Source organism: Malaclemys terrapin, chromosome 2, assembly GCF_027887155.1.
Source record: "Malaclemys terrapin pileata isolate rMalTer1 chromosome 2, rMalTer1.hap1, whole genome shotgun sequence".
NCBI classification, from domain to species: Eukaryota; Metazoa; Chordata; order Testudines; family Emydidae; genus Malaclemys; species Malaclemys terrapin.
Genome location: NC_071506.1, coordinates 110,559,252 through 110,570,582, shown reverse-complemented (window position 1 = coordinate 110,570,582; position 11,331 = coordinate 110,559,252).

The following is an 11,331-nucleotide window of genomic DNA, read 5'->3' as shown; positions in this document are numbered from 1 at the left end:
GACCCCTGCCTCATTCGGTGCATAGAATGGATGGTGCTCAATGAGTGAGCAACTGTTCAATATATTTATTTTTCTTCATTGTTCTATGTGTGGCCTTGTTTACTGCCTACTTCAAACCTTTCTCTGAAGATAGAATTATTAATTTCTTCACAGGCTTTTTATGGTGCTTATCATTATGGTGTCTAAGAGCTTCACAGACATTAATGAATTTATTTTCACAAGACTCTTGTGAGATTAGGGAATATTATTTTTTCCCCTGAGAGAGTAAGGTCAAAAGTCTATGATTTTGGATGCCAAATTTAAGGTGCCTAGGACCTTATATTTCAGAGTACTAAGTATTATATGCGCTTCATATTTTCAAAGCATAGAACCCAGTGATTTCAATTGGTGCTGTGGGTGCTCAAGGCTTCTGCAAATTAGACCCCAAAGCCTCATGTCAGGCATCCAGAAAATGAGCAACGCAATTTGTAACCACCTGTGAAAAGTTTGGTTTAAGTGACCTGATTAGCATCACATAGGAACTCTGTGGCACAGGCAGGAATCACAGCAGTTCTCCAGGGCATCATTCACTTACCTTAGTCAGAGACCATCCTCACTTTTTCAGAAATCTCCTGCCTCATTCACTATACACCTTCCAACTTCTGCAACAAATGAGGCCAGGGTCCTACAGACAATAGTTTCCTTCACTACACAACCCTGATTCATCCCCAGAGCAGGTCCATCATATGCAATGAATGAGGCATAGGTCCTGTGGGAAGAACACTATGTGATTATGTAATCAAAAACTGTGTCATAATGAGTATACACAAGGGGGCAAATTTAGGTTGTAAGGACAACCTTATTTCTGGCATTTCCTAACTTCGGAGTGCTTGACTTTGCAACCTTAATAATATTGACACCCATATGGGTCATCAGCAGGGTTGTAATTTTTAGCCCCACCACATAATCTTCTGCTAACAGTGTTAATGGACTAACTGATAGCAGTAGTAGGTTATAATCCTCTCTGTGGACCAGTACTAGAGAGACTGAGATACTTTGCCAGTGGGTTTCACAGATATTTGCTGACAGCAAAGGAATGATGAGAGTCAGGAATCCAGGGTTCCATTCCAGACTATGGAAGGGAGTGTGCTCAAGTGGGCACAGGCTCATCTGCTCATTCCTCCTGAGTGTGATCCCTTCTGCACTGTCTCCACCAGTGTATCGCTGTCTTAGTCCTGTCTCTTCCCTAACCCTGGCTCCTCATCCCAGTCCCATTCTCCTCACTTCATCAGTCCCAGTCTCCACTTCTCCAGTCCCAGTCTCCACTTCTCAGGTGTCTCGTTCCAGTCTTGATCTCCTTACCTACTCTCACATTTCTGAACATCCTGCCCCAGTTCCCCACCCCTATTTCAGTATCCTTGTACCACCATTCCCAGTTCCCCTCCTCTCCCCACCAGCTCTTTGTCCCCAGTCTCCTTGCCTAGCCAATTCCAGCTCCTGCCCCCCACTTGGCTCTTCATCCAATCTGTCTCTCCCCCCTGGGCTCCAGTCGCCCTTTACTCCCCACCAGCCAGACTCCAGTCCCCCTATATTTCCTCTCCCTGCTTCCCCCACCCATGTTCCCTTTCTTCACTGGCTCCCAGTCCAAATACCCTTCCTCTGGCTTCTCACCTAGTGTCAGTGCCCCTTGCAGCTCTTCATCCCATTTTCTTTGCCAAGTCTGTTGCAGCTCCTCATCTCATCTGTCTCTCTCCTCCATCCGGACCTCCAATTCCCCAATTCACCCCCTGCTGCCCACATTCACTGTCTCCACTGTATGGTCAGCTACCAAATATTGATTTATTGATCACAGTCCAAATATTGATCACAGTCAAAATATAACTCCCTGGGTGCCTCATAAAGTCTGTGTTGTCTCCTCGCTCCTCCTAAATGTTAACTTACTGCTTTTTGATTGGATTACATAACTTAAGTGCTTCAGCCAATCAGAAGCCATTTAAACCATAAATGTAATTTATAGAGACTATGCTGTACTTGTATGGCTAAATTAGCTTCCGACTGGCCCATAAGTAGTAAAATCTTATTTGTCACTAAAGTGAGCTGATATGACACCCAGAAACCTACTGAGCAAGGTGATATTGTTGCAGTCATATTTGTAGCTAGGCAATCACATTTTACTAATCTGATGGGTGAGAGGATGATCATTAATTCCCTGATAAAAGTTTTTGTCTCACTCACATGTAAAAAGACTTATGCTAAAATACATGGTTTTAGGGTTACAGAGTAATTCATTCAAAGATTAGGAAATACCAGGATTAAGGGGACAGAATGGAGGTTGCACAGATAACCTTCTGTTCCTTGTACATTCGTGAATTTGTTATGGCAGCTGGTGAGATACAAATGTGAAACCAATAGGTGCCTTTTCTAAAGTTCCTTTTCAGTGTGTAATCAGACTTTGGGCAACAAATATTGTCACCTCCTTGATTTACAAGACAATTTGATGATTGTTGAAACAAGAAGTAGAATTTTTCTTTTGTGTTTGGAACTTGCAGGCGTTGAGACTACTCAGATAGCTAAATACTTGGTATGGCATTATTTGAACAGTGGATACAAAGACAGGAATCATACAGTAAGATGACTTTTACCCTGCATTTTGATTGGATGAAAGGATCCATTTATATTATAATAAATTCCTTATCCTGCAATAACGTTCTATTCTACTGACATGAGAGTTCTAAGAGCCATTTACAAGCTTTCAGAAATACACTTTTAGGTCAAACTCTTCATATCAAATAATATTTTATGTCACACAGAGTGAACTACTCATGAAAAGAAATGGTTATCTTCTGCCATTGAATTCAATAGCAGGAATTCCCTTGACTTCTTTTTTAAATGTTAGTTGTGAGAAAAAATTATGAATATCCAAGTTATACCATTTTCCTCTTTTTTACTTTGTCTGTCATTTCCTGTGTAACACATGGTCATCTTGTTAAACACATGAGATGTTTTATCAAGAGCTGTTTCCTCAAAGTGCCGCAAAAGACATTTATTTGTATTATATCTAATGTCAAATCTATAATATTTCTTTGATCATATATAACTTAAAACCCAGTAAAAAAGTTAACTTATACTATTCTTAGTCAGTGCGGAGTACATCAACTGATGTACCAGCATGATCTAAAACAAAATAAAGAAAATTACCTGGTTAATGCATCTCTGTATTTTTCAAATGTGCACAGAGCACTATTGTTTGCTGCATGTCAAATCCACTTAAGGGCTATTAATAATGTTTGAGAAGACACAGCTGTGACATCCTGATCAGGTCACCCAGAATTGTGAGCCATTGTGTTACCGCTTTGCCTCAGCAAGAGTGAGCTTTGCTGCTGCTAAGTTATGTGTCAGCTCCCCTACACACCAGCTTCTCTGCCTTGGCAGCAAACTCTTCAGGTCTCTGCTGGTCCAAACTTTGCATTGCAAGTAACAATCAGTGAACCTCAATTCCCAAGTTCTTCAGAAGCATCTTTCTGCAGTGTCTGTCCCTCTCACTGGACACTCGCAGAAGGTCAGTTCACTGCCTTCAAAGAGACAAAGTACTCATCAGCCTGTTAGATTAGCTGCGGACCCACACTTCACTTAAATAAAACAGCACTGAGATGTTTTTGTAATAAATTAATTCTTGTTTTATTAACACAGCACACAGGTTTAAGTAATTTCAAGATATGAAAGGTTACAAACAAAACAATTTTAGTGACTAAAACTTAACTTCAGCAAGTTACAATCGTTGTCTAAGCAGGTTTCTCACCAACAGTCAGTTCCCAGAGAGATCCATCTTTCTCAGATTTTAAGAGCTCTGGCCTCTTGTGTCCCTCAGATGATGGATGCCAAAATGACTTTGTTTCTGCTTATATTTCCCAAAGACCATTGTCTCTATTTCAAGAGCCAGGAAGGCTTCCTGAGGATCCAGCCTCCATCCCCCGTCATAATCATTAAGTGGACATCTCCCCCATTTGCTAGTTTGATGGCTTTGTTTACTTTCTGTGTAAATGTACGTCCATTGTTTTTCGCCTTCCTCCGCAGCATGGGGCAGGGGTCGCTAGCTGGAGGATTCTCTGCTACTTGAAGTCTCTAAACCACAGGATTTGGGGACTTCAACAGCAGAGTCAAGGGAAAGGGGTTGGGACGGCTTTGTGGCCTGCGTCATGCGGGAGGTCAGACTAGATGGTCATAGTGGTCCCTTCTGACCTTGGAGTCTAGGAGTCTATGACTCAACTTGCTCAATTTACATTAGAGACACAGTCAAGCAGGCAAAACAACATTTCTTTGTCTGGGATTGGCAAGCTGTTCATAACCCCAGCCTACCACATTTTAAGAACATATTTCCAGCACACCTCTAGAGTTCTTTATATACCACCTGTACATATATCATGCAATAACATTAGTGATAGTATAAGGTATCATATGCAAACTGATCACACATGACATGTTTTAGATATAGATTATGACAACAGTGAATTGGGGCAATGAGTACGTCAGGCCTGGTGTGAGCTGGCACTGAGGTCACAGGGAGTTGGCTCCCTGGGTCACAACAGCCCTGAAAGACTGCTAGTTATATATGCTCTAAAAGACTTTAGGAATTAATATCCCAGTATTTAGCAAATGAAAGACAAACAAATTCACAAAATACTGATCTGCCTACCTTTGTTATTTTCACAAAGGCATTCTGATACACTCCTACCACGCTACTGACATTATCTGCAGTCAAGACATTGGAGTGGATTATTCTCAGACTTCGCTAATAAGACTGCAAACCCCCCCCCCCCCCAAAAGTGTAACAAAGTCGGTTCCATGCAGTACCAGCATAACCTACTGTCATTAATCTTTTCTGTGAAAAGATTTTTACAAAAAACAAAGGGCTTGATTTACTCTTCCTTACACCAGTTTCAGGATGGTGTAATTTTCTAGGTTTACTTGGTCCTGCCATAGCGCAGGGGGCAGGACTTAATAGCTTCTTAAGGTCTCTTCGAGCTCTACATTTCTATAAGTCTCATTCTAACTCCAATGAAGTCCCTGTGAACACTTCTGATTTAGACTGGTAAGGAAGAGAAGAATCAGACTCCAGTTTTTCCTGGAAAGTGCTCAGATACCATGGTAAAATACTTGGTGGTAAATTTGTTTGAGGATGTTTTTTGTTTGTTTTTATAATTTGCATTTTTTTTTTAAAGAAAAAAAGTTCAAATTAACAAATAACATAATTAACCCCTGACAAATTTCTTAGTTGGTCACCAGCCAGAAGATGGAGCACTAGTGGTCAGTAGAATCAAAGTGTGCATGAAGTATGGGGTAGGTGAGAGAGGGGCAGTTAATGAAGCTTGGAAATGCCATATAAATCAAGGGGTAAAATTAAAATAGTTCAGAAACATCGCTGAGTCTCAGTGAAATGAGCAGAAATAGTTCAGACCTCTCAGTGGAAATCTTGCTTCCTCCTCTGTGGCTAAGGATGCCCTCTTGTAGCAGAACTGCTGCAGATTCACTGTACAGGGGTGCAGGATTTGGGGAGTTAATATAGGGGAGTCAAGTCAAGGGTTCTCCCTCCATGCCAATGTTTATTGAGTGTTTGGTGGTAGAGTCAGTGGTTCTGTCACTATGCAGATCCACCCGCCATTATTATCCATGGAAGGGGAAGGTGCAAGTGATAAACGGGCTACTCCATTCTGGAGGCACAGAGTAGCTCGTCTGCTGTGGAGTGGTCAGGCTTCCCTTGCAGCCCTTGAGCAACACCACAGCACAGAGTCTGGCTGCTCGAACTAGGTTATGTTACAGGCAGCATACTTAGCAAAAAAAGTTTAACTACAATATTTATTTTATCACTTAGGTAAAGTTTATTTTAAAATATGTGCTTTGCATAATATCATTCTCGGACAGGGAAGGGTTAGTTGATTCACAATGTAATTGGTACAATCGATGGATCAAATTAATTGTTGCATGAAATCAATGAAAAGATTGCTGGTTTCATGAATCCAGTAAAGTGCTATGGATTTTCTGAAACATTTGCCTCAAATTTATACAAGTCAATGAAATAGATACTTCTCAGTTTCTCAAATTTGTTATGCTCACATAAGGCTCAGGAAAATTGATTATGCCATCATGGTTAGACATCCAAAATCCCAAGAGATAGCCATTTAGGGACATGTGTGCATATTGGGCTATATGGCTACTGCTTCAGCCTATAGGCAGGCTGGCATTGCAGCTCCAGTCCCTCCATGTCACTTGCATTGTGTGGTGGTGCAAGGGGATCCCATAGCTCAGACCCATTGCTGCCCTCCAAGGGGCTTGTGCAAAAACAGTTTCAACAGTTTGCAGAGGTCACTGAGACACCCCTGCATGGCTTCTTTGCTCACAGTTCTGGCTTGAGTGGTGCCAAGGGCCTGGCACTGGCCCGTCAGTACCATGGATGAATTTTATCCTTTGTGGATTAGAAGGTCTAGGAGAAAATGGGAGCTGAGATGTAGGTGAAGACAAGATTACACATGACCTTGAAAGCAAAGATAAGGAGCTTGAATTTTTTTTTTTTTTGTGGTGGTGGTGACAGGAAGGATCCGAGGAGAGGGGAATGTGGCCTCCCTTCACAGACTTTTCTAATATTTATTTCCTCCCCAGACAAAAAAATTTAAAACAGAAACAGAAGCCCTCAATCAAACTTCCTCAGGAAACTTACTGGAACAGCTAAGTTTAAGAAACCCTCTAAAAGCCTTTGGAAAAAAAAAAACTTCAAATAAATTATTTTGTAGATGTAATGATAGAAAACTGGAACCATGAAAAAATATATAAAAAAACATACCTCGAGACTCTCTTTTCATTGGCGAACTTCCGTGCATTAACACAAATGATAGAAATAAAGAATTAAAGTACAATATTATTTCTTAATTCATGATCACTATTGAACTGCTAAAAACCCCACTGGAAAGGATTGGGGCCTATTATATGGCGTCCTTCTCCTGCCAGACCAGGTTTTGCTGTTGCTGAGCCAGCTCACTCCCTGGGACAATTCTGCCTGAGCTCTCTCAAGGAATCCAGGGAAGCAGTTTCCAGCAGGGGCAGGCGCTTTATTTTAGGCCATTTTCACAAAACAAATAAAAACCTCACAGGCCAAATAGTCCCTTCCCCAAGTCTGCCCCTCAAACCAGTAACGTCAGCAACCAAAAATTTCTTGATTCTTACCTCACAGCCTGAGCAATCAAGGGCTTCACACAGTCTCTCTTTTGTCCATTTGGTTGCTGGAACAATTCTTCTCTGCATTAGGTCCAGGAGCAGGCCATAGGGAACACAGCCCCTGGCCCAAAGGTTGCCAGGTGTCCGGTTTTCAACCATAATGCCCAGTTGAAAAGGGACCCTGGTGACTTTGGTCAGCACAGCTGACCAGGCCGTTAAAAGTCTGGTCAGCAGGGCTAAGGCAGGCTCCCTACCTGCCGTGGCTCCGTGCAGCTCCAGGAAGCAGCGGTATGTCCCCCCTCCAGCTCCTACGCGTAGGGGCAGCCAGAGGGCTTTAAATGCTGCTCCCACCACAAGCGCTGGCTCTGCAGCTCCAATTGGCCGGGGACCACGGCCAATGGGAGCTGCGGGGGCAGTGCCTGCAGACAGATCAGCGCACAGAGCCACCTGGCCACACCTCCACATAGGAGCCAGAGGGGGGACATGCTGCTGTTTCCAGGAGCTGCTTGAGGTAAGCGCCACCTGGCGCCTGCACCCCTCTCTGCACCCCAACCCTCTGCCCCAGCTCTGATCCCCCTCCCACCCTCCAAACCCCTCAGTCCCAGCCTGGAGCACCCGTCTGCACCCCAAACCCCTCATTCCCAGCCCCACCCCACAGCCTGCACCCCCAGCCGGAGCCGTCATTCCTCCCACCCAGCGCCTCAACCCTCTGCCCAGCCCTGATGATGTTGTGGTATCCTCTCACACTGAGGATACCTCTCCGGGGGAGGGAATTCCAGTTATTAGGAAGAGACAGGTATTAGTAATGGGCAATTCAATCATTAGAAACATAAATAGCTGGGTTTGCGTTGACCGGGAGAACCACATGTTGACTTGCCTGCCTGGTGCAAAGGTTGTGGATCTCTTGAGACATTTAGATAGACTTATGTGTAGTGCTGGGGAGGAGCCAGTGGTCATGATACATGTAGGTACCAAGGACATAGGCAAGGATAGGAGAGAGGTCCTGGAGGCCAAATTTAGGCTGCTAGGTAAGGGATGAAGTCCAGGACCTCCATGGGAGCATTATCTGAAATGCTTCCAGTTCCATGCACAGGGCCAGTTAGAGAGGCAGAACTGCAGGGTCTCAATGCGTGGATGAGACAATGGTGTAGGGAGGAGGGGGTTAGAGTTATTAGGAACTGGGGAAACTTTTGGGAAAGGAGGAGCCTATACAGGAAGGATGGGCTCCACCTAAACCAAAATGAAACCAGATTGCTGGCACGTAAAATTAAAAAAGTCGTAGAGCAGTTTTTAAACTAAGGGCTGGGGGAAAGCTGACAGGTGTGGAGGAGCACGTGATTCGGACAGAGACATCCCTTAGAGGAGGATCTACTAATGGAGATTCTCTATGTCCTAGTAAGGAGGAGAGTATGGAAGATGATAAAATACAGGTAGGATCTGATGAGAAACAGTTTAATGAAAAAAAGTCTCATTCAATTACATCATGTAATGGGAGGCAGCTAAAAAGTGACAAGATTTTAAAGTGCTTATATACCAATGCTAGAAGTCGTAATAATAAGATGGATGAAGTAGAGTGCCTCATATTAAATGAGGATATTGATATAATAGGCATCACAGAAACTTGGTGGAATGAGAATAATCAATGGGACACAGTAATACCAGGGTACAAAATATATCAGAAGGACAGTATAGGTCGTGCTGGTGGGGGAGTGGCACTATATGTGAAAGAAAGTGTAGAATCAAATGAAGTAAAAATCTTAAATGAAGCAAAATGTACCATAGAATCTCTATGGATAGTAATTCCATGCTTGAATAATAAGAATATAGCAATAGGGATATATTACTGACCACCTGACCAGGATGGTGATAGTGACTGTGAAATGCTCAGGGAGATTAGAGAGGCTATTAAAATAAAAAACTCAATCATAATGGGGGATTTCAACTATCCCCATACTGACTGGGTACATATCACCTCAGGTTGGGATGCAGAGATAAAGTTTCTTGACACCTTAAATGACTGCTTCTTGGAGCAGCTAGTCCTGGAACCCTGAAGAGGAGAGGCAATTCTTGATTTAGTCCTAAGTGGAGCACAGGATCAGGTCCAAGAGGTGACTGCTTGGTAATAGTGACCATAATATAATTAAATTTAACATCCCTGTGGCAGGGGAAATACCACAGCACCCCAACACTGTAGCATTTAATTTCAGAAAGGGGAACTGCCCAAAAATGAGGTTAGTGAAACAGAAATTAAAAAGTACAGCACTAAAAGTAAAATCCCCTGCAAGCTGCATGGAAACTTTTTAAAGACACCATAATAGAGGCTCAATTTAAATATATACCCCAAATTAAAAAAAAAAATAGTAAGAGAACCAAAAAAGAACCACCCTAGGTAAACAACAAAGTAAGAGAAGAAGTGAGAGTCAAAAAGGCATCCTTTAAAAAGTGGAAGTTAAATCCTAGTGAGGAAAATAGAAAGGAGCATAAACTCTGGCAAATGAAGTGTAAAAATATAATTAGGATCGTCAAAAACGAATTTGAAGAACAGATAGCCAAAGACTCAAAAAGTAGTAGCAAATTTTTTTTTTAAGTACATCAGAAGCAGGAAGCCTGCTAGACAACCAATGGGGCCACTGGACGATTGAGATGCTAAAGGAGCACTCAAGGATGATAAGGCCATTGCGGAGAAACTAAATTAATTCTTTGCATCAGTCTGTACGGCTGAGGATGTGATGGAGATTCCCAAACCTGAACCATTCTTTTTAGGTGACAAATCTGAGGAACTATCCCAGATTGAGGTGTCATTAGAGGAGGTTTTTGGAACAAACTGATACAACTAAACTAAGTACACCTCTACCCCGATATAATGTGACCCGATATAACACGAATTTGGATATAACGCGGTAAAGCAGTGCTCGGGGGGGAGGGGGAGGCCTGCGCACTCCGGCAGATCAAAGCAAGTTCGATATAACGCGGTTTCACATATAACGCGGTAAGATTTTTTGGCTCCCAAGGACAGCGTTATATCGGGGTAGAGGTGTAATAAGTCACCAGGACTAGATGGTATTCATCCAAGAGTTCTGAAGGAACTCAAATATGAAATTGCAGGACTACTAACTATAGTCTGTAACCTATCATTTAAATCAGCTTCTGTACGAAATGACTGGAGGATAGCTAATGTGACACCAATTTTTAAAAAGGGCTCCAGAGGTGACCCCGGCAATAAAAGGTTGGTAAGCCTGACTACAGTACCGGGCAAACTGGTTGAAACTATCGTAAAGACCAAAATTGTCAGACACATAGATGAACATAATTTGTTGGGGAATAGTCAACATGATTTTTGTAAAGGGAAATCATGCCTCACCAATCTACTAGAATTCTTTGAGGGGGTCATATTGCCTCTATATAAATCCATGGTACGCCCACATCTTGAATACTGCATACAGATGTAGTCGCCTCATCTCAAAAAAGATATATTGGAATTGGAAAAGGTTCAGAAAAGGGCAACAAAAATGATTAGGGGTATGGAATGGCTGCCATATGAGGAGAGATTAATAAAACTTGGACTTTCCAGCTAGAAAAAAATACGACTAAGAGGGGATCTGATAGAGGTATATAATATCATGACGGGAGTGAAGAATGTAAATAAGGAAGTGTTATTTACTCATTCTCATAACACAAGAACTAAGGGTCACCAAATGAAATTAATAGGCAGCTGGTTTAAAACAAGCAAAAGGAAGTATTTTTTCACACAATGCACAGCCAACCTGTGGAACTCCTTGCCAGAGGATGTTGTGAAGGCCTATAACAGGGCTCAAAAAAGAACTAGATAAATTCATGGAGGATAGGTCCATCAATGGCTATTAGCCTGGACGGGCAGGGATGGCATTCCTAGTCTCTTTTGCCAGAAGCTGGGAATGGGTGACAGGGGATGGATCACTTGATGATTACCTGTTCTGTTCATTCCCTCTGGGGCACCTGGCATTGACCACTGTCCGAAGACAGGATACTGGGCTAGATGGACCTTTGGTCTGACCCAGTATGGCCGTTCTTATGTTCGATCACCCTCCCGCCCTCCAAACCCCTCAGTCCCAACCTGGAGCACCCTCCTGCACCCCAAACCCCTCATCCCCAGCCCTACCCCAGAGC